The following is a 20669-nucleotide window of genomic DNA, read 5'->3' as shown; positions in this document are numbered from 1 at the left end:
TATATATATATATATATATATATATATATATATCACATAATTGTAAAATCACATATTCAAATTTAAATAATTAATGGTACGTCTAAGCTGTGAGTAATTCCATTGTCGAAGACTCCAAATTCACTTACGGTTTATTTCTTGCCGATTTGCCTTTAAATATTCGCGCATGCGCACCCGTCTGGACGACGCGCTTGTGAGTAAGAACAGCGACGCTTTTGATATCCCCGTCATCGCGCAGCGTCACGTGACGATACACTTTTAATTCGAAGTGGCACGTCTCAGTAAATGTTGTGCGCATAATACGTTCATCCAATAGAACGATAATAATTGAGGTTAGCCCACGCTAAGTTCAGGACTTTTGTACGTTCGAGACTTGTGGAAACTGTTATGCAGGAAACAAAAAAATTAGATAGATAGATAGATAGATAGATAGATAGATAGATAGATAGATAGATAGATAGATAGATAGATAGATAGATAGATAGATAGATAGATAGATAGATAGATAGATAGATAGATAGATAGATATTGACTAGAGGTCTCACAAATAAAATCTTGGGAATTTTTAAGGAGCTTCGGGCCTCTCTTGCGCCTACACAGTCTTGATGCTGCTGTTGATGTCACCTACATTCTGATGTACCGAAAATCACTAGAAAGAGATAAAGAGGCTAACTTTAATGAAAATTGTGGTTGATTTTGGTCCACAAAAGGTCTGGCATGCTGATCTTGACGTTACGTGAAAAGAAGATAATGAATGCGTTCTCCCAGTAAAGTCACTGAAACCATCTGTTGCAATGTAACAGCCGTAAGCAGTGATGTGCACGAACTGGTACTGAAACACCACTGATTAGAACGGGTCATACTTTCGCAGCCTCATCTTTCTATATATCTTCTTAATTTGTGCCGGAATGAGATATTGGATTCTGCACTCAGCCCGGCAATATTATCAGCTTCGAAGAGTCCTTCCGACAATGTTTCTTGCTTGCTCCTTGTTCTCGCAATAAAAGATTAACTGGCCACTTTATCAACAGATAGGTGCGGTTTCGTCTCGCTTATCGTCTCAACTTCAAGCACTCAGAGAAAGCGAAAAATTTTATCCAGATATGTATACAGCGCGCTCAGTCTCACTACTCTGTTATCACTGCTAGAAAGCGCTTCTATCATTATTGCGAGCAGCAGGTATTAAATGGACATTCCTAATAACTTTAGCACGTGTATGCTTGTTCGTGTGTAGGACAGCTTGCACATTATTATAATCACTGGGTAGGCATAATTTCTTACCCATAACCGTAAGCAGCATGCCAGGCAGTGAAGTCGTTGCTTTCTGATTAATATCGCGTCGCACTTAAGGTACGAGTAAAGCCGTAAATGTTTCATGCAGCTATATTGTGGAAGCCTGCGCCGTCTGTATAGAGATAGGTGCATCTGTCTGTGTATATGTGTGTATCTGTGATCATATGAGTATCGTAAGATAACAGCTTCAAGTGGTTCCTTGGTGAGCCGCGTTCGGCACGCCACTGGGCGGGCCACTAAATTCGATTAAGAGTAGCACCTGTTTCCAGTTATCGATACTTAGCCCGAACCGTGCAAAATAATTAGCCTCGCCCTCCTATCTTGCTTCTTGTATCACTGACTGATTTTATCAAGATTGTCCGCGTACCTATGATGGATGGATGCGTTGGTGAAACGATAAGTGTCATTATGCGCCGCGTACCTCTTTAACGACAACACGTCACGCCAATGCCTTTCGCATATTTTGTCGCATGCAGGCGGACGCAGGCCGCACCTCTCTGCGTATCAAAGGACAAGTCGACAACGACGGATCTCGGAACGGAATGATGGCCACGAAATAGCGGAATAAGGTGAGCGTTTCAGAAGTGTATTACTCCGCGCACATCAGCGATGCCATGGACATATCTGCTATGCTTTTAACTGCGTTCGTATAGTACATAATGGAAGATTTAACAAAGTGAACGCGACAAGACCCCAGACTAAATGTAATCTGATAAGGCAGATACGAATTCATAGAAATTGGGTTAACTGTATCTTAGAGCTAAAGAAAGAAAGAATAAAACAGTAACACCGTAAACTTTAAGCACTTGATTACATAAAGCTTTTACAAAAGAAAGACGAGAGAGAAAGGAAAGGCAGAGAGCCCTTATGAAAATGGTTATGTCCTTTATGTTTACTGTATGTTTCCCGCAGTTCACATGAGGAAATATCCTTTATGTTTCCTCCATGTTGAAATTTGGCCACTGCTTTTATGTTTCCTTCGTGTGTCCTCCCTTTATGTATCCCTTATGTTACCGTACTTTATGTTTCCTCCATGTTGAAATTTGGCCACTGCTTTTATGTTTCCTTCGTGTGTCCTCCCTTTATGTATCCCTTATGTTACCGTACTTTATGTTTCCTCCATGTTGAAATTTGGCCACTGCTTTTATGTTTCCTTCGTGTGTCCTACCTTTATGCATCCTTTATGTGGCCGCAGTGACTAAATCCTGTATTTTACGTAGACATGCATAGATGAAGAGTTCCGTGTACACATTTTATATTTATAAATTTTTCCTGAGTTAAAAAGTTTTGCATTGGTTTTCATTGTAAGGTTACTGTTCCGTACATGATGCAGCGCATGGATTGAAACTCTGCTATGGCACAGAAATTCATGACAATTTGTTCTAAAATTGCAAACTAATTAGCCTTCATAGATTATTTCAGTATAACACTTGGAGAACCACTGTACGTTCCTCACTGCAGTGCTGCTGTTCTAGTTATGTCTTTGTGACTAATATAATATGTAATGTTTGGATGGAAAGATCAGGTTGGATCAGTGCTTGCACTTTTAAAAGAAAGTTTTGACTATACTTTGCAAAAGTTTGTCTGAAACTACGAACAGTTTATTGGACTATCTGAATGTTACTTCAGTTTGCCACGTCTGCTCACAGCAGACCTCTGGAATGTGTTGCTTGGGTGAGAGCTCACAAGGCACCTGAAAAACAAAACAAAAGCCAATCTTTTTCACTTATTCAAAAATATTCATTTAAGCAAGAACAGCCTGGCCTGTATGCACACAGCGAAGAAACGTGGAGAAGTCAAAAACAGATCATAAAAACATCAGGGCAACACAGAACCTTTTAACTAATTGTATGAAAGAGACTGACCTGCCAGTCCACTCAGGTATTAAATTGCTCACAAATTTTTTTAAACATTTCTGCAGCAGCTGCTAAGTAGTACATGACCTATAGGAGTAGGCAACTGGCCAACAAATCTTTGTGTGCCTGCTTGTACAGATGTCTCGTAGTTATATCTCAAGTGCTTACACTGTTATATGGTAAAATTCAGGCGGGAATAAAACCAGCCGCAAACATCAGACTACATGGGAAATTATCACCAAAACTTAAAGATCTAGTAAATCAAATGAACAATCGATTACGAAGGGTCTAAAACCTAGACCGCGATTTTGTAGCGATCCCTTTTCCGATGCTACTCCTTTGCTCATTGATCTGACCGACATTCCGCTATCGTTATTAACTATAACAGCCAGCCGTGAAAGGTGGGTTATAAGAGTGGCAAACATCGAGCGCAAAGCATCGCAAGAAAATCGCATCCCTTATTAGGCAGTGCTACAAACCACTGTCTTTAACAATCGCAGGAACTCACATCCCGTTCTTCGGATGAAAATATTAATGAAAACGAGCGTCTGATTGAGATGCCTCGATTAAAAAGAAATTTCGCTGTTGTAATGTCGGTCTACATTTGCCCTACAATATAGAAGACAAATACACGAGCACGTCGAAGAACACAAACAATGCAGACAAGTTCTCGCGAAGCTGCACTTCAATCTGAACACTATCAATAAAGTAATCTTCACACAAGCTAATACCTGTTCAAGTGTCAAACATCGCAGTCGCGTGCCAACTCGCGATGCCCGTGACACATCGACATGCATTACAAACGTAACTTGCGGAAATTCATATCTACGGAAGAATTTCTTGCCGGGAAACTACCGAGAAAACAGTAACTTTCAGCGTTTACGTAAATATTTGCCCAATAAGTCCCAACAATCGGCGGTGGTAGCACATCACTCCATAAAGCAAGTAAGCGGTAAGAAATGATACATTTCACGGAAACTCCCTTCGTGAAACGCTTTGCTAAATGTGCACAGCAACATGGTCAACGTACGCTCAGAAAGTGTTCTGTTGTCGTTCCACAAAGCTTACTACATGAACCAAAAGCTGCGAGAATGCGCGCAAGCGTCAGATCTGCTTACCTTCAATGTGGTCAGCAAACGGCTTCTTAGTCTCGCAGGCACCACGCGACGACAGTCTTTCCAGCGCGAACACTGTTGAATCGCCGGTGAACACCAGCGCACGAAAGCACAACTGTCAACAAATTCTTTCACGCACCATAATTCGAAGCCACAGTATCAGGTATTCCACCAGCGAACGCGGAGAGGCGAGAACAAAGGCCGCTCGGACGGGCGCTACACAAGACACTGGCGTATCACACGAAGCATAAGGCGAACTAATGGCGTTACACGAGTCCAGAGGTTTCCTGATGGTTAATGCACACGGTACGGATCACAGTTTGTTTAGGCACTTCGAAAATATGATTAAATTACTGTGTAACGAACACTCTCACCGCTCACAGCAAAACAACGTGACCCAGCTCACCCATAGAATAAAGAACAACTTTAGAGAAGGGGAACTGTACCTTTGGCAGTGGTTCGAAAATAAGCAGCGGCAGCGCATGGAACTAACTTTCGGGGACGCCAGATGACGTTGCTCAATCCGGAAGCGGAAGTGCAAACTTTTTTTTTTTAGCGCAAAATTCAATATGGCCGTTTTTTGCCGGTCGCGTACGCTGGTACGTGCCGTGCTTGCCCTGCAGGCTATGCGGCATGCCTCAATGCCTTCGCTGCCGCTTAGCTGGTGCGTTCTAATTGCCAAGAGCCTCTACTGACGCCCATACAAACAAGCCACAAGTGAGTGAACAGAACGCGCGACTTTATTGGCAGAAGACAAGCAGTGTACATCCTCGTGCAATAGCAGAAATAAAATTTGCATGTCGAGATACGCTGGAATCATTGACGCGAGCTCGTAAACGGCTCACCGTCGTCGTCGCACGTGGTGGTCAGGTTAACGAGCAAGAACCAGCAGCGGAAACATATTGGACAGAGTGTGCCACTTATTTGCAGCGACAGTCGCCGTTAAAAATGCCCAAATTGCATTGCGAAGCAATCGGGAGACGCAGGCATCTGCTGCCGCAGCCTACACAGCGACATGGGCTACCCCAGATTTTAGCCGTTCACTCCTTTCCAACCTGCACGTTTCTTTTCTTTCGGGGGCCGCTAATGTGTGGCTCACACTTGGTGTCTCACATTGTCTCGCTATGGACAAGTCGCTTTCGTGGGCATCGCCTCCATCAGCTACTTTTGCGGGCCTTTCCACCCATGTAGCTATCAACTTCATACGCATCGGACTATGTAAGCACGTATGCTGGTCTCCGTTCATGCCTAATCGCGGCCGAGAAAGGCCAGAGGCACAATATGCCCATTGCTGCAGCAAGAAAGCGCGAACGGGGAGCACGAATCACGGTGCATGAAAATTGGGAGTCTATGTCGCTGTGCAGGCTGCAGGAGCGAATGCTTACTTCGAGAGACTGCTTCCCAGTGCAACCGACCAGGCCGCAATATTCTAAAAACATAACACTGCGACCATAACCAAGTGACATAACAGCAAAATTAAACAGCAATCAGTCACCGCATGAGGTTCAGACAATACGTTATACATTGGCGACGAACTATATGGCAACAGTGAGCATTCACATACACGGGTCTCTTAGGGTACATTGAGCTGCCTACCTACAGGCGTAGTGCCCGACTTCGTCGCACGTGGTGGTCTACTAACGAGCAACAACCAGCAGCAGAAACAGATTGGACAGAGTGTCCCACCTGTTTGCGGCGACAGTCGCTGTTAAAGATGAGCAACTTGCAGTGCAAAGCAGTCGGGTGACGCAGGCATCTGCTGCCGCAGCCTACACAGCGACATGGACTACCCATCATTTTAGCATTGACTCCTTTCCAGCCTGCATGTTTCTTTTCTTTTGGAGGCCGCTAATGTGTGGCTCACACTTGGTGTCCCACATTGTCTCAATATGGACAAGTCGCTTTCGTGGGCATCACCTTCATCAGCCACTTTTGCGGGCCTTTCCACCCAACTTCATACAGGTCCGACCATGTAAGCACTTATGCTGGTCTCCGTTCATGCCTAATCGCGGCCGAGAAAGGCCAGAGGCACAATTTGCCCATGGCTGCAGCAGGAAAGGGTGAATGGGGAGCACGAATCACGGTGTGCGTAAATTGGGAGTCTATGTCGCTGTGCAGACTGCAGGATCAAATTCTTACTTCGAGAGGCTGCTTCCCAGTTCAACCGACCAGGCCGCAATATTCGAAAAACATAACACTGCGACCATAATCAAGTGACATAACAGCAAAATTAAACAGCAATCAGTCACCGCATGAGGTTCAGACAATACATCATACATTGGCGACGAACCATATAGCAACAGTGAGCATTCACATACACGGGTCTCTTAGGGTACATTGAGCTGCCTACCTACAGGCGTAGTGCCCGACTTCGTCGCACGTGGTGGTCTACTAACGAGCAACAACCAGCAGCAGAAACAGATTGGACAGAGTGTCCCACCTGTTTGCGGCGACAGTCGCTGTTAAAGATGAGCAACTTGCAGTGCAAACCAGTCGGGTGACGCAGGCATCTGCTGCCGCAGCCTACACAGCGACATGGACTACCCATCATTTTAGCATTGACTCCTTTCCAGCCTGCATGTTTCTTTTCTTTTGGAGGCCGCTAATGTGTGGCTCACACTTGGTGTCCCACATTGTCTCAATATGGACAAGTCGCTTTCGTGGGCATCACCTTCATCGGCCACTTTTGCGGGCCTTTCCACCCAACTTCATACACGTCCGACCATGTAAGCACTTATGCTGGTCTCCGTTCATGCCTAATCGCGGCCGAGAAAGGCCAGAGGCACAATTTGCCCATGGCTGCAGCAGGAAAGGGTGAACGGGGAGCACGAATCACGGTGTGCGTAAATTGGGAGTCTATGTCGCTGTGCAGACTGCAGGATCAAATTCTTACTTCGAGAGGCTGCTTCCCAGTGCAACCGACCAGGCAGCAATATTCGAAAAACATAAAACTGCGACCGTAACCAAGTGACATAACAGCAAAATTAAACGGCAATCAGTCACCGCTTGAGGTTGACAATACATTATACATTGGCTACGTACCATCTTACAGGCATAATGCTTGCCTTTGTCACATGTGGTGGTCTGGTAACGAGCGACAACCTGCGGTACAAACAGATTGGACAGAGCCTTGCACCTGTTTGAACCAACAGTTGCCGTTGAAGATGAGCAACTTCCATTGCGAAGCAATCAGGTGACGCAGGCATCTGCTGCCGCAACCAACACAGCAACATGGACTACCCGGCATTTTAGCGTTAACTCCTTTCCAACCTGCACATTTATTTTCTTTCGGGGGCCGCTATGTGTGGCTCACACTTTGTGTCCCACTTTGTCGCAATGTGGACAAGTCGCTTTTGTGGGCATCACCTTCGGCAGCCATTCTTGCGGGCCTTTCCACCCATACGGCTATCAACTTCATACACTTCGAACCATGTAAGCACATATGCTGGTCTCCGTTTTGAGCAAATCATGGCCGAGGTAGGCCACAAGCACAATTTGCCCATGGCTGCAGCAGGCCAGAACGAACGGGGCGCACCAGTTACGGTGTGTGTATACTGGGAGTCTATGTCGCTTTGCGGACTGCAGGAGCAAATGCTTACCTCGAGGGACTGCTTACCAATGCAACTGACCAGGCCCCCACATCTGTAACACAGTTACCACAACCAAGTGTGGCAGCAAAACCAGATTCTGCAATCAATCACTTCACTGTAGCTTGCACAAAGACCCAGGCTATCAAGGAAGAGGAGCAATCATCAACGAGACTAGGAATATGGAAAATGAGAAAGCTTGCATTCAAGAGAGAAGCCACTCTGCTCTGCAAGCATTGAAGGCTAAAAACACCAAGAAAAGTAAAATGGTGCATAGCACATGTGCATAGGTTAATGCAAGACGCATGCCGATGCTGCATCAGCTATTTCAGGAGAGTAATTGCGCATGACAACATACACTAGAAGATACTGCTACAGATATGTTAGGCTGCTAGACAGTGACTGGTATTAAGTATCAGCGAAATATCCAAATATAAAGGTTGACCTTTATATTTGGATGAGGATGAATAACCTCTAACAAAAATGGGCAATGAGAAAGCTTGCATTTATAGAAGAAAAATTACACTTCGCACAAACGGAATTAACATGGCTTGGAAGCTGATTAAGGACGAACTGATGAAACTCAATCTTTTGGCCAGCGTCGTCCGTGCTTGGTCAGATGTTGCAGGTGCATCTGAAGACGAAGAATTTCTAGAAAGTCCTTTTTGAGTTACTTGGATGACTCAGCCAAATGTCCGTGCTGGTGGAATGGTGGCTGAAGCTCTTTGCAGTCTTAACACAGTCCTTTGCAGACTTGATATCTCATCCATATTCTTGTGCATGTGCTTCTTTGTTCTTGGTGTAAAAGCCTTGCAAATTCGGCTCCAGCCCCTTCCTGTTGGTGCAGATAGGAGCTCCTGTGATGACCAAGATGTGCTTGGCATAGACTCTGTTGGGGCAAAACGGTGACACGTGAGATATAGCACAGATTAGCCAAATTTATGTGGGTTTTATATGTTCGAACCAATTATACTGAACCATATATATGAACAAACATTCATATCTGCTGCAAACGGCAAGCCAATACAGCATAGATCAAACATATTTATTTCTGAACCATATGTTGTTTACCTTGTAGTAGTAGCCAATGTCCACACAATGACCTTGTCGTAGCAGGCAGCAGCTTCTGTTTAGTGCGTGGAGTGTGTTGCTTTATACTGGTGCCGTCCTCATTACTGCATGTCTGGAACAGAAATTTTGACTGAATCAGAAATTGAAAAAGCAAAGTTTTGCAATATGAAATGCAAAAAGGTGTGACATATATGTTGTAATGATTTGCGACTACAGAACACATGCAAATGTACACTGTCTATTCTAGGGTGCTTAAGCAGCATGTTAAATAAATATTGCTATTGCCCATAAAATTGATGTCTGCCTAACTACAATGCATGTCAACAGCGCAAGTACTATTAAGATCACAAATGAGAACATTTGTGGGTTCATTTATGCTCTAGAAGTGATCACACTGCTAGTTACTCAAGCAAATGCATGAAAGTCATGAAGCTATTAGAACTGATGCATTATTTTTCTCCACGAACGTGACGCACCGCTTCACTACTGCAAAAATAAATGCCCTACGGTAAACCAATCTGAACAGCAAGAACATTTGGAACCAACAAGTACGAAATATGGGTATCATGCTTGCAACTGTTTAATACATTAAATTCTGTACTTTCACTTCATTTTACCAAAGGATTATTCGGTTTTGTGGACGACAGACGTTGCCGGCCGACTCGAAAAAAAGTTTAATCTGTATATTGATAAGGCTACTCAGTCACCTACAACCACGGCTACAATAACATGAAAAATGAGACGCGCGTTCCGATATCGCTCTTTCTTTCCTGGTTGTGTGTGTAAACCAAACGACAGCCTCGCAAGTAAAGGTTTATTTAGGAAACAGCAACTGAGATCCTCACTGCCCATATGTAATGCAAGATCTAGTTCGTTAACTTGTGCCCGCCTGGAAGGTAATGAGACAGATATTATATAACGATTGAAGCAGCGGTGTTAAACGACTCACCGTTATTGCCGTTGTCAGCCGCAGCAAAATCCAGCTCCCGTTTCGATGCAGACCTGTTCCGAATGGCTCACGACCGAAACCCAACTGCCGGGCTTACATGTCCGCTTGCAAACACGTAACTTCACCCCAAGTTACATAGAAGCGCAAGAAACTAGTTTTAGAAACAAAGAAGCAACCAGTCTTGAGTGTACGAACGAATGAATCCGTGCCGCCGTGCACTCGGAAATACCGGTAAAAATTTTAAATCCAGGCCAGAGGTCACGTGAAAGATCGATGATGCTGAACGCTATTTGCGTTCATAATGGCGAAGAAACAATAAACTTACTAACAAAGAGTACAATATCTAATTAGCAATGATAATTTTGCCCTGTTTTTATGTAAAAGAAAATGCTTCGGTAATTGTAAGAGAAAGTTTGTAAGATAAAATTGCGCTTATTACGACGCCTCTACCGGGAAATGTTGGAACTAACGAACGAATCCCGAGGTGATCCTACTAGGTCGGCTTTGTTAGCAGCGGCGCGCGGTCGATTTTTTCGCCCTCTGTGGCCATTAGTTGAACTTGAGAGTGTACGGGGCCTGGCTCACCATCAACCGTTACACTGCGGCAGCGCCGCACTGCGGTTAAAACGTGAATTTAGCCTCCGAGATCTACATTTTTCTTTAGGGCGTGCATTTTGGAAAAGCACGGCCTTCGAGATTTAAAAACGTCGTTGCTGGAAGGAAGGCTGGTATTTAAACACAAATTATTGATTTTAAAGTGTCTTGGTGCGCTGCCTTGTTTTTTTAAAGTATATGCAGAGATTTTAGACGAACTATGCGCGAACGCTTGTCCTGTGGTTTGTCGGCGGACACGAGCCAATCAGCGCGCATCATGTGCTGTTCCGTCGCTTGGGATGGCGCACGGTGTGCGGGCAGCCGCGAGAGCTGTGACGCCTACCGATCAGAAATTCGGAATTGCCACACATGTACACGCTTCTTATGGTGCCCAGTGGCGTGTTTTTGAGAATGTCAGGCTTTATCTTGCATAGGTGGCACCATATTTGCTCGTAGCGTAAGGAATGAAGGCGACAAAATGTGGCGATAGCTGGCTTGCAGCGGCAGCGGAACTTCGGCCAAAGTGAAACAGGCGTACTGCTTGCATGCTCGCGTAATCAAATACGGCCATACTCCGCACACAACTTTCATACTTAGCCAACTCACAATTATAAATTGTTCAGTTGTACGCCCAAGCAAGCATTTACGGGATCCGCGCTGCCCTGCTTCTACGCGTGCTAATATTGACACAGCAGTTACTCGTACTTGTGGTCAGCGCGAAAGCGACACGGACAAAAGGAAGAAACACAACAAGACGGCGCTGTTTCTTCGGAGTGTTCCTTGTTTCCGCGTTGCTTTTGCGCTGTTGCTAAAGGTACGATGAATCGTAACCAACTCGCCCACTATATGCTCTATGTTACCTACGTGTGTACTGAAGTGCACACCTAGGTAACATCCTGCCGTAAACACAAAGGACACATCCTACAAGAATTATAATAAGGGTTGTTTTCTTGGACCAAATGAAAGCATAAGTCAAGATTTAGTACTTACAATGACTCTGCTGAGTGTATCAATGCCTGTCACACAGTACAGATAGATCTGCCTATATTATATGTAAAGACAGTTGTTATGTGCACTCTATGTTACCTACATGTGCACTCAAGTGTACACTCAGGTAACACATAGTGCACATCCAGTTAACATCCTGCCGTAAACATAAAGGACACATCCTAGAGGCATAATAAAGGTAACATCCTCGAGGTATACGTTAGGATGAGTAAACACGTAGTACACACAAAGTTCACATCCTGGAGGTCACACAAAGGACAAGGAAACATAAAGGTCACATAGGACACAAGAAGGAAACATAAAGGAAACATAAAGGCAATGGCCATTTTCATAGGGGAGAGTAACCAGAAGCATGTCCGGCTGTTACAAAATAAAAGGCACTAAGGTGTACATGGTTACCCGAACGTATTCAAGGAAAATGTTTCCACACGCACACGCAAATCAAATGAGAAAGTATAGCAACGACTTGAGAATCATCTTGAAGTATAGCGCGACGGGATGGTACACCCGAAAGGAAGACGAACAAAGGCGCACTTTCTGTTTTGCCGTCTCGTTACGCTATATTTCTGAGATGATTCTCATGTCAAAATACCAACTAGCCCAGCATTCAATTCTTTCATAGCAACGACTACATAGCTATAGTAGAACATGGCAGTTAGACCGTTACTCCACCTCAAGGCGATGTACTAAGTCCCATTATATCAAACCTGACACCGCTTATTTACTGTCTCTCTGCTTGGGGTGGGGTTCCAGACCTAGCTGGCATGAAGTTGAAGTTGAAGATTATTTTCACCACCAACAGTACAGTGTGTTTTACACAGAACGGTTGTGGTGTGGAAAGTGGGAAAAAAGCTGCGCTAATGCAGCTTGACTAGCCCCACCTCCCATCCACAAACTGGCCGCGTCATTGAACAAAAATAGTTATTGATGTTTGCAGCAATCCAAAAAAAGGTATTTTTCTCTTTCACTGACGTTCAAAAGCGACTTGCTAAGATACAGTTTGCATTAGTAATGTCCTAGGAGAGGAATTTAACTTCGCACACATATGAAGTTGATAGTCGCTGGTTTACCCAACCCCAACGCTCCCCCCTCCCCTTCTCCCGCCCTCTCCCCTTAACTGATACATGAACGTACCATTCTGTTTAGTTATCGTGTAATTATGGCGGCGCAATGAAACGATGATCTGACAACGCCAGTTTTTCTAAACTAGGCCACGTCCTAAAATGTCTTCTACATAGGACCCTATAGCGACAGGGTGCGCATGTGACCGTTGTCCTGTTCCACATGGCGGAGAATGTTTCCTATTAGCAGAACCAATTTCCTTGCTGATAAACAGAGAATATAATTAAGTTCCTTGAGTGGGCCGTGGCACGAGTACAAATTCCGACGCGTAATTGGCCTGTCAGGATTTTCGGAATGAATTTTTTAATGAGAGTCGGGCACGCCAACGTCCAAGGCCGAAGTCCCGCTCAGCCTCCCAACTAGAGGTCTATAATGCCAAATTCTTCGGGCCGGACATCAGTCTTTCATGTTCGTGCTCTGTGCCGTGAAATGGATTTGCAACGTCGAACAAATTAGCGCTTGACGCGCCTTGATAGCGCAACTTCGTTTCACCGGCCAAAAGCCAACACTGAAGCATCACGGCGATATCAGCAGCGGCCAAACGCGAACGCTTGTTTGCGAACGCGAGTGTGTGCGTTCCGATGAAATTGTGTCAGCGGTGCAACCTCGACCGCACAGGCGAACAGCGTGTCAGATAAGGTACGCGTGCGTGCAATTTCGCTACACTTAACTATACGTACACGTATCTGGAGGCCTATTATGTCTGTTATCTGCACGTCCGAAAGAACATAACATTGAATCACAAAAAGCTTGCCTTTGTTTTCTATTTCTCTATTTCTCTCTTACTATTTTTTTTTCATCCATTCCTTAACGAAGTATCCTGCGTCCGCGAGTATACCTATATATGCAGCTCGCTGTTGCGACTGGTGAGGCACAATATTGCTTTCAGACCGGTGTAATTACTCGTCCTCATTGCGAGCCACTCTTGAAGCAAGCTCATTTCGGCGTGACACGCGCAGGCATACACAACGCGACATTGAGTCGACGCTGGGCTGACGCGCATTGAGTTGTCAAGCTCGCCAACTAAATAGGCGGCGGTCTCACCCGCGAATAAATGGTCCCGCATCGAATGCCTTCTGATATTTCGTAGCTCCCCCAGCTATTACTTCGTGACGGCTGTGCCGTGCATATGGTACAAGAAGAGTGGCCTCAAAGTGCAGGATTAAGATTTATGGCGCCGAGCGATTGACGCTATATAATAAAAGCGCGATTGGCCGTCCATGTCGGTACAATGGTGGCACGGGTGATACGGGTATAGGTTTATTGCGCGGTCGCCTCTCGATGTACTCTTTTGAATCTGACTGCCGCAATACGTTCTGAAAACAATGGCAGGGTGAACTGATGAAACTACGCGAGCGCATCCGCGAGGGAAAAGAAAAGCTACCACCGGCTTCGTGACGACGACGAGATCGAGATATGGGCTCCCGTCGCGCTACGTACTCTATACTATACGGGTACTTTGCCAACGGAACGCTGGCTTGCCTTTATCGATGCGGGGCTTGAGCGAGATCAATAGCCGTTATGTGACTGCCGCATGACTGTCAGAAACAGGTGTGCCGAAGGGAGATTATGTCTGGGCTGTTCCAGATGGGAAAGAAAACGACATAGGGGACTGAGATGGCCATCCGGTTCAGTTACGTGTAGCAGGACCTGTTCGTAGTATATATGTGGGAGAAGCGCGCTTTTATACGCGTTTTTGTATATTTTTGCTACCTTTCATCGTCGGAGACGCTATGCATGCATACGGACACGCACTGCCCATTGTATATAAGAGAGGGCCTAGAGAAGGAGAGGAGGGGGGGGGGGGGCGAGAAGGAGTATGAGTTGGGAGCTGAAATGAACAGACTGTCAGAGCCAATAACAGATGCAGATCGACCTTACACGTGCGGTCGCGGAGAAGCATACCGTAGGTGCCATGCGACGGCGCGATCGCTTGCGTAATTTCAGGGCGACGAGCACGCTGGCAAGACCGTGAGTTATTGAAATAAAAAAGAAAAAGAAAGAGAAGCATACAAAGCATAACAAGAAAAAGAAGTCTGTGTGGGGAGAAGGTCGAATACAAATCGCGGAATAAGCGCGAACAAAAATACTGCGGTGAAAGGAAGGAAATTGCGGATGCGGATGCCGAGAAAACGGGGTCACGATGACGACGACGCCGCGACGAGCGCGAGAGAAGAAGGAGAGAGATAGGACGTTTAGTGGCGGCAACGGTGGAACGAGAGAGGAGAAAAGAGAGAGTGAAAGAAGAGTAACACGGTGGGTGGGGGCGGGGGGGGTTCAACGCTGCGCGAGATCGGAAGCAGGGGAGGCGAGAGGTTATAGCGTGGCCGTGGAGCCAATCTCTAACCGAAATAACGCAGCCGCCGTCGCCGTTGCCGCGGAGCGAGCGACCGTTCTTTCGCTGCTGCCGACGAACCACGCACACAAACACACGCACGCGCACTCCTTCACGCTACGGAGCCAGCGCAGCAGCAGCAGCGTCGTCGTCGGCGGCGGCAGTTCCACACGGATGACCTCCCGCTGGTTCCAATCATAACTCCTCTCGGCGCCCGGCTTGCTTGCTCGCCTCAGCCCCCTTCCTCGCCACCCTGCACGCGAAGAGGGGGCAAGGCAAGGCAAGCAGGCGATTCGAGGATGCAATTCCTCTTTTATATCTCCTCCCGGCGGCGCAGCGGTAGCAGCAGCACCAGTGGTTCCCCGGTGCAGTCGCGGCCAGACACGCAATATAGGAGACCCCCCCTCTCTCCTCCTCCTCACGCTCCCATCCCGCCACCACCACCGGGCTCGCTCCTCTTCGAATGAAGTCGAGAAAATGAGCTGGGGGAAATAAAACCTTCCGCCGAGGGGCGAAAGCCCGTAGGGCGGGGAACGGGAAGATGGAGGGGGGGGGGTTCGCCCCCCCCCACGCTATTTTCTTTTTTTGCTCGAGGAGCACACAGGCTCAGCGACGGCGGCGGCAGCTCGCATTCGATCGGGCATTTTAATTTAGGAAGGCAGCCAGCGGCAGCCAAGCTCTCCTTCTCTCCCTATTTCTCCATCTCCTCTGTTTGTTGTCGGTCGTGGCTTGTGTCCCAGGCAGAGGCGGGTGGCCCATTGTTGCGCGTTTCGGAATTGCGCCGCCGCCACTATACCACTATCGCAACGAACTTCTCCCCCCCCCCCCCCCCCGCCCCCGCCCTCCGCCATTGGGCGGCAAGATTCGATACCCCGGCTCGTTATAGGCGCACCCCGCTCATCTCTCTCTGTGCGGCAGCGCGACCGCGGTCCCTATAGCCGTGGCAAGCGAAGAAGCCCGTACATGCGGAACGAGCCCGCGACGTCGCGAGCCTAGGAGCGCTTTCTCATCATCGGCCGCTGGCGAGATGAATCCCGCGTCCAGTGAGCCGAGGAATCGAACAGGAGAGGATCGAGGGTTCTCCACTTCGTCCTCTTTGCGGCATCAGCTGCTTTACCTCGTGTCGCCTACTTTGGCTGCAGTCACTGTAGATGCAAGAGGCACCTTTGTTGTTGCAGAGGTGGTGGTTGGTTTTTATGCTCAGCCGGGTGTCGCGCGGCACCAAATTGCGACCAGCAGCACAGAGAAACAACAATAACACCAAGAATAACAACAGCGGTGGCGTATGATCTGAATAAGCCAGCGCCGGTTTTGCCTAGTGCGCATTATCCGTCGGGATCATTGCGTGGCCGAATTGACGACGATTCGATAACGTACGCCGCGTCCGACGGACTGCGTTATTTACCCGAGCGTAATTAAGGGCACCGTCTCCCCGCGTGATGCGACATTGGACAGCAGGAGATTGGAGCTTTGCTATGCATGGCAAAATTATCTTGCGATTGTGTAGTGAATCAGAGCTTAGTTAGCCAAGCATGATGAGCCCGGGGTCCGTGTATTGAGCTACTCCGGAAATGCCGGAAATGTTGATGGGAGCAAATTGACCGTGCGCGCATCGCGCAGTCCAAAATTGTCGCAACAGCACGCTGCCGATATGATCGCTCCGCAATAACACGGCGTCAGACCGCGTGGCCGTGTTTTCGTTAATTTGGTTTTCCGTTGCTTTTGAAGATGACGAATGATGACTGTAGAATGACGAATTCGCTAGACTTTGGTGCGTACAATCTAGCATCGTTAACGTACACTGTAAAAGTATCGCCTGCCAAATTCGTTTTATGCTTTGCTAAACCATTGATTTTGCATTGTATCTTGTTTCCATCTTTGTAAACGTTGGGTCCTGTGCTCCTCAGACCTTCGATAGCCCTTCGGGGTTGCAGCATGTTGAAATAAATAAATAACTAAATAAGTAAGTAAATAAATAAATAAATAAATAAATAAATACCGTTGTTCATATCTACAAGATTACAGAGATGTCTGTGGGATCGCTGTCCAACATCTGTGAGGCAAGACACGTTATTTGCCCTGGCTGTTGAAGAAAAACTTTAATTTCTTCGTTTATGTATGAAAACACAAATGAGTTCAACATAGCGCACTAAAGAAAGAGGAAATTTGGTCCCACATTTCGAGCTATATATGCTTCTCTGACGTAATGAATATTGCAACTACAGCGAATGAGTGTAGTCGCTATGAAAACATCGCTTGCCTTAATAAAGTAGTAGCATCAGCAGTGTTATGCGAAGTAGTTGATGGTATGGGAGCAATGAACAGTTTTGTAAGAGCTAGCAGGTACGAAGCTTACATAGGACAAAATAAATAATGGGAAGCAGGCGCCCATAAAGAGTGCCTGGCCCCTGCGAATCAATCAGCACTCCGACTTGGCAAAGTAAAAGCGTAGAATACATGTAGAAAGACATCATCAAATACAAATCCTTATTGCACGGCCACCAGATGATCAAGGCGGCCGTGCAACTCCAAATCGGTTCTTCTCTAATCCGGCCAAATGAAACTCGGATTAGCCAATCCCCGTCCAGATTGACGCCGAAGGGCAAATAATCTGGTCGCGCTATATGGACGCGTTCATTCGTCACAGTCCGAGAAACCAGCCAGTGCGCGCTTGCAAAATCAATCTTTTTTTTATTTAGTCATTATTACTATTTTCGAATTCTCCTACATCAGAGCTTGACTGTTTGTTTGCTGGTAATAACCGTTTATCCATGGTGATTCAGCTCCAACAAGAAAAGTAATCTGTTTGATTATAACTGCGTGTGTGCCGTGTGCAAACCATCGTTGTATATACGGCAACAGCCTGCTTACTGAGACGAGCCAACTCATAGTCCGGCCGCCAGGTGTGACGCAGTACACGCATGACGCGTTAACCTACACACCATGCAGGCTATCGCCGCGATAACACCCGCAAATGCCACGTGGCGCGCATAATAAAACGAACCTGTACGCTACAGTGCGGACGCCATTCGGTTGCTTCGTCCACTTGCTTGTGTGCAACATCGAAGATGAAGGTGACGATCAGGCTCCTTTCAAGATAATCTGGCCCTGGATTTCTAGCAGGATAAGGCTTTCCTCTACCGCTCGAATTACTGCTCTGGGCTGAACAGGTGACGCATTGACAGCCAGGTAACTGTCTACTTCGATAAGGAAATTCTCATTGAGTGCATTTCTTGTTTGTTTGTTTGTTTGTTTGCTTGCGCGCTTGTTTGTTTATTTGTTTGTTTGATTTCAAGTGTGTTGATGGTTTTCGAAATCTTCAAATACAGCCGGTCCGATTGAAAGAGAGGGGGAGAGAGAGAGAGAAAAGGAGCGGTGAGGCAGAACTGATAAAGGATAGGCAGGCAGGTTAAACAAGCTTCCCTGCAATGAAAATTGGGGAAGAGGAGTTAAATGATGAATATAAAGAGACAAGAAAAGTTCGCTGTATGCACGCACATATGCACAAGCGTTGATTGCTTAGCCGGCCACGTGTGGTCATATATAGGCTGGTAGGTTCCAAGAACGTCAAGCCTTATGTCAAGGTTGTTCTTCCGTGCTCACAGAAGAATCTTTTGAAACATCTTCCCATCTTTCTATCGTTAAAATAAACATCTACTAAAATGAAACCACAATCGACGCACCTTCTCATGCGTGCAAGCGAGGTGTCGTTGTCAAGGTTCTATAGGTGAGCGACAGAAGTCCAACACTGGTGCAAACTTTACTCTCGAAAGTTGAGGGTCCTTGCTTCTTCGCGTCTTTATACTTATTTATTTATTCGTTATAATTACTTTCAAGGCCTAGTTGGTACAACAGAAAAGAGTGGAGAGAGAGAGAGAGAGCAAAGAAAGGAAAGGCAGGGAGATCAACTATAGACGAGCGTCCGGTTTGCTACCTTGCACTGGGTGTAGGGAAAAGGGGAATAAATAGAAGAAAAGAGGAAGAAAGTGATGACTGTGCGTGCAGAGAAGCACCGCGACACCAAAAGGGAGTTCCATAGCTGGTGATCTGCGTAGACATCCGGGACGACCAAAGAGCCTGTGGTGCTTGCGCGAATAGGAGGCTACGGGTGAGCTACGGGGTTTACTCGCGACTTGCAAGCATGGGATTAAGAGCATCTAGCACTTGCACTGCACTTCGCGCTGACGGAGTATGCAACTTACTTAAAAGTACACGAAGGGTATTTATGAGGTACTGAAGCATCATAACCACTTGCCCGTCTTCTTCGGACAATTTATCAGGAGTCGGCGCTGTGGACTCCACCGCTGTGCGCTGTATCCTTTGATGTGACTGTGACTCCAGCTGTGGCTTCTCTACAATGTACAATATACAATATAAAATATTTGCAGTACAGGACAAAAACAGAAAATCAAACTACAAGGCAGTTTGAACGGCGATATTGAACTAGAACAAAACCGCTGTTGCTGCTGCTAACACTGCGGTAGTCGCTGACACGTGATGCTACGCGTGCGGCTTCGGGGGGCGCCAGCGCGCGCGATGACGACACTTGAAATAGAGCCGACCGGTGAGGGTGCCATTCGTGTACTCTGGGTATATAGCACTTCCAAAATGTGCAGTCTGCACTGTGTCATTCCAGCAGTAGGTAGTTGGGAGATAGAAAATGGAGATGAGGACAGAATTATGCGTGTAGAAAATAAATATAAGTTTGTAGAAGAGCCTAGGTAAGCGCGGTGCGCTATTTAGATATGGATATTTGTGTCGCAGGAAGTTTCTTCGGGAATTTCAAACCCGTGGTGCCACCCCTTTGTTAACTTGAACTCAGATGTATGTTGTATCACAGATGGGGGCCCACTAGAAGTTCCCCTGGAGTGGTTTGTAAAAGCGGGTGCTGCAGCCGTTCGTGATGGTGAAAATATATCATGAGCGAAGGTTACCGGCAAATAGGTCTTAAGAACAAAAACCTTTGTTATTTAGGCCTTTGGTCTTGGTAAAGCGAGCGCTCGTTACGTAAATTTGCGACCTTCACATTAATTTACTGCGCTCTTCAGCCAGCCTGCCACGCGTTTCTCAGCCATGACGTTTTGATCTACATTCTCTTATTGCATTCTTGAGCAACCATCGCAACGCACGAACACCTAATGTGTGGTCTTCAATGTGTTCTTCGTTACGATTGATAATGTTGATTGTTGCACCTTATTCTCAATGTGAATGAATCCTCAATTTTTTATATCCCTTTTAAGAAAGGAAGAGAAATGACTTACGCAGATTGAGAAGTCAGCCGCAACCGATTGAGTAATCAGCCCATGGTATTCATCTATCACCCTCTCTCTAATTCTTTTTTTCGTGCGAGGTCCGCACTTTTAAGGCGATTGTAGCATGTTATCCGAAAGCAAGCTTGCAATTTCTCGAGTCAGTTCTTAACGTACGTAGAAAAGCGGCAAAAATAGAAGAGTCAGAGAGGGGAACGGGTGAATAACGGCTAAATAGAGCCGAAAGGGCGCACAGTAATACGGAGAGGCGCGTGATTCATGCGTCCTGATTTCGAACAACGATGCTGCGCCCGCGAAAAGTTAACCCTACTCAGCAACTCTATAGGGTCCGCGTTACGCCTCTCGACGCCGTTTCCTTGTGTTTGCTTTCCCTCTTTCTCCGACGTAGCGGAAGAGTACCAACAAGACAACTAAAATCTTTTGGCACCTCGAAAAGAGAGCTGCAGCCTCGACGTCAGTTTTCGTCACG

General features: G+C 46.4%; 1 protein-coding gene across 2 annotated transcripts in view; it reads left to right on the top strand.

The window, feature by feature from the left end:
• Positions 1 to 20669, top strand: part of LOC135898767 (uncharacterized) — a 168996-nt gene that overhangs the window by 63313 nt on the left and 85014 nt on the right. The window contains exon 2 of one of the 2 annotated variants that reach the window (XM_065427907.1): positions 1770 to 1862. The gene's annotated coding sequence lies outside the window, so the exon portion shown is untranslated. Of the gene's footprint in view, positions 1 to 1769; positions 1863 to 17966; positions 18120 to 20669 lie in introns of those variants that run through there. The other variant, XM_065427908.2, reaches the window with a different exon arrangement.

The sequence above is a fragment of the Dermacentor albipictus genome, chromosome 3, assembly GCF_038994185.2.
Source record: "Dermacentor albipictus isolate Rhodes 1998 colony chromosome 3, USDA_Dalb.pri_finalv2, whole genome shotgun sequence".
NCBI lineage: Eukaryota > Metazoa > Arthropoda > Arachnida > Ixodida > Ixodidae > Dermacentor > Dermacentor albipictus.
The sequence above is the reverse complement of the archived record's forward strand: the minus strand, read 5'-3'. Positions and strand labels throughout refer to the sequence as shown.